This window comes from Aptenodytes forsteri, unplaced genomic scaffold, assembly GCF_000699145.1.
Source record: "Aptenodytes forsteri isolate BGI_AS27 unplaced genomic scaffold, ASM69914v1 Scaffold41, whole genome shotgun sequence".
Taxonomy (NCBI): Eukaryota; Metazoa; Chordata; class Aves; order Sphenisciformes; family Spheniscidae; genus Aptenodytes; species Aptenodytes forsteri.
In genome coordinates this window covers 1,004,937-1,008,253 of record NW_008796211.1, presented here as the reverse complement: position 1 = coordinate 1,008,253, position 3,317 = coordinate 1,004,937, and the positions used below count along the sequence as shown (strand labels likewise).

The 3,317-nt window shown below is 41.6% G+C and overlaps 1 protein-coding gene across 10 annotated transcripts in view; it reads left to right on the top strand.

The window, feature by feature from the left end:
• Positions 1-3,317, top strand: part of MEF2C (myocyte enhancer factor 2C) — a 139,408-nt gene that overhangs the window by 10,348 nt on the left and 125,743 nt on the right. For 9 of the 10 annotated variants that reach the window (XM_009288264.2, XM_009288266.2, XM_009288269.2 and 6 more), the window contains one exon: positions 550-648. The exons of the other annotated variant lie outside the window; for it this stretch is intronic. The gene's annotated coding sequence lies outside the window, so the exon portion shown is untranslated. The remainder of the gene's footprint in view (positions 1-549; positions 649-3,317) is intronic. 10 annotated transcript variants of the gene reach the window in all.

Below are 3,317 nucleotides of genomic sequence, written 5' to 3'. Positions count from 1 at the left end.
CGCGGCGGGGCCCCCCTCGCCGCAGGCACGGGTGCACGGAAAAACGGGCGTTTGGGTTAAAAAAAGTTCTCCCCGTGTTGCCTGCCTCGAGGCAGACCCGAGGAGATGCGTCCCTGGGTGGTGGCACAACATGCATCTGTCCTTAAAAGCGAAGAAACCAATATGCCAAGCTTCAACGTTTTAGCATTTGGCCTGGACTTTTAAATTGGCATTTATTAAACAATGAGGCGGCTGCGTTTTCCAAAATGCACGTAAAAGCACAAATAATTTTCTAAGTACCGATTGGAGGATGAGTACAGTCCGAGATCAATAGTTTTGTAATTTTATTGTTAGTGTAGCATCCCTAAGGTAGGATTCAGACGGAGTTTATTACAGCTTCTGAAAACGTGAAGTTACTTACAAGTGATACTCCTTTTAGGCCTAAGTGCACATCAGGAAAGACTCGTATTCTTTTTATAGAAATCGTTTCATAAATCTTTTTAAATATATGGAAGTACTATAGGTTTGCATTTTAATAATACGCTACTTTTGTGCTTTTAAACATCTAAGGTGCCGAACAAGAATTGTAAACTGTGAAGTAACTACTATGGGGAAGATTAAGTAAAGCATTGGAGGCGGATGATTTTGACAATAAAGAGGGTGTATGTGGTGAGTGTTTAATATTTATTGCATTTAATATTACAAAGTACTATTTATTGTTTTCAGATTTAGTGTTAAAAGCAAAGCCTGGAGAGCAAGGTCTGCTGTGTTATGTACTTGCAGGTGCACCTGTGACAAAGGCTTTCTGTAATCATTGCTCAATGTGTATAACACCATTTTAGTAATGGCATGCCATTTTATTTAAAGTTCCTATGTCCGCTGTGCCTACCTTGCAAATATTTTTTTGCAAATGATTTTGCAAAGAATCATGTACATTTCAGCATTTAAATTGTGCTCTTGGATTATATATCCTATTATCTATGAAATTATCTGAGTTTACATCTTTTGTTCATTACAAAAGCATATGGATTGAGGGAATATTCTGAATGAATGAAGAACAAACACAGTGCTGTTGAATAATCTTGTGGGGTAGATTAATCTATAGCCTCGATTTCTCTCAGGGTGGGTTGCTGTGGCAACTGCCCCAGCTCACTTTAAAATAATTTTGTAAAGCTCACTTCAAGCGCTTGCGCCCAGTGTGGGCCAAGTTTAAAAGCAGCCAGACAGGGGAAGAAGTGTTATACTGTGTTGCTCTTACAAGATAGGGAGGTGGTGGAAGAGAGCGAGGCGTGGAGTGGGGTTGAGCAGAACTTTAAACAGAAAATAGAAACCGAGCCACCCCAGGGTTAATATGCAAAGGGGGTGGATCATTTCATAGTAACCTTACTGCTTTTCAGTTTAAACGCCATTAAAAGACGTGAGCTGGCAATCTCATTTCTCCTAAGGGAAAGAGATGTTCTGCATCCACAAAAGAACAAAAACGGACTTTGATAATCATCTTCAAAGGAAATGTTACCTTGAGATAATCACACTTGTAAGGGGAAGAGGTACTTGGATACACACTTCACTCTTTGATAAAACTTCGGAGATCTGATTTTATAATTACTACATTTTCACTGATGTCTCATTGTTTAAAACATTGCATGCCTCAGGTGGTGGATTAAGAAAAAAATAATTTTGTCAGCGGACCTACACATGACCTGTGGACAGCAAAAAAGAGTAGATTTGAGTCTTGTGCCAGAAATGTGAAAAGGGTGCATTTGTGGAGCGTCAGTACAAGTACAGACACCAGAACAAAGGTTTTTCACTGTTTGAAATTATTCCAGATTTTAAAATTAAATGCAGCAAAAGACGGAAAGAAATCCTAAGCACTTCAAAAGCTACTGCATAAATTCATGCCTTATCTAACCCTGAGATGAGTGAGAAAGCCTGATCCCTCCCCTTATATCTGTTTGTCCATCTAGCATCTGAACCCTGTTTTAAAAATCGAGGTGTCCTTTACATGGATTTGATGAATTGTACTCGTGACAAAAACTTGGCATGGCTTTAAGGTACTCCAGTGTGTGAAGGTCACAACTATTTAAAGATGAGGCCGTAAGTGCCCACACGGAGGTGTAGTAGATGTGCTAAGCTGCTGTATACTTTTATTTTCTGAAATACTTGCCCACTTTAATAATTGCTTTCAAGATATGACAGTGCTCGTGTTCAGTCTCACCAGTTGAAGGGCTGTGTTACCAGCTAGCCAGAAACCTGAAAACTTACGTATCCTGCACAAAATAAAGCAGATGACAGTCAATTAGAGCACAAAAGTGTGAAGTCGTAACACGGTTTTCTATTTTTGCCACTAAGAAAATACGCATATTACTGGATAGTTGGGTGCCATGCTGGGAGACCAAAGTGGTCTGCAGAAGAGGCATAGGAAGGGTACAAGCCGTGTAACTGTTCCACATTTCTTTCCTGCTTGCGCTTCATGCCAAACCTGAGGCTGAGAAAGCATTTCTTCCCCAACGTTATTTGGGCTCCGCTGCCGACACTGCCAAGCATATGTGCCTCTCACCACCATGTACAATGTGCTTGGCTCGTGTCTGGCTGCCTGGTGGCTCTGGGCACATCAGTATTACTGTTACTGTTGTTGTTGTGGGTGCATTTACAGCATGTAAGTATCTGTCCATTGAGAGTTGTCCACTCTGTATCTAAATCCCACCAAGGCAGAGCGGGGCACGATGAGACCCGCAGCCGCTAAAGGGTATTCTCTAGGGATCTGCGTTGAGAGCAATTGCAGGGCGCTTGTTAGAGCTGCCTTAGCTTCGTTCTGCTCTGACCGTGCTCTGAGCGTCCATGTTTTAAGAAGTACAGTTGAACTGAAAAGGCATTTATTCACTGTCGAATACGGAACTTCGGAAGTAGGTCAGTGGCCCAGTGAGATGTTTATAAGGGAAAAGGCTGAGGGACCAAGGACTTGTATTAACATAAACCAAGCATGTATTTATCACTGTTGTTTGAATTCAGTCGTTTGGTTTTATCACGCGTGCTGTTCCTATTTCCAATACCTTAATCTATCATAAAAATAATGGTCTGTGCCTTTATAAACTCCCCTGCTGCTCTGGAAGGATCGTAAAAGTTGGCTATCTACATAGAATTTAAACCCAGTGTCTGCGAAGTCCAGCGTTATTCACAAATTACTGCACGTGCTTAATTTGGATTCAGGCTCCCGTACAGTGCAGTCCTTTCAGTCCGGTTTTAAGAGCAAGTGAACCTATTAAAAAAAGAAAAGCCCTGTCCTTTCACACAGCGTGCCGGTAACGCTGCCTTTCTGTGGGTAAGCCTGACAAGAGACG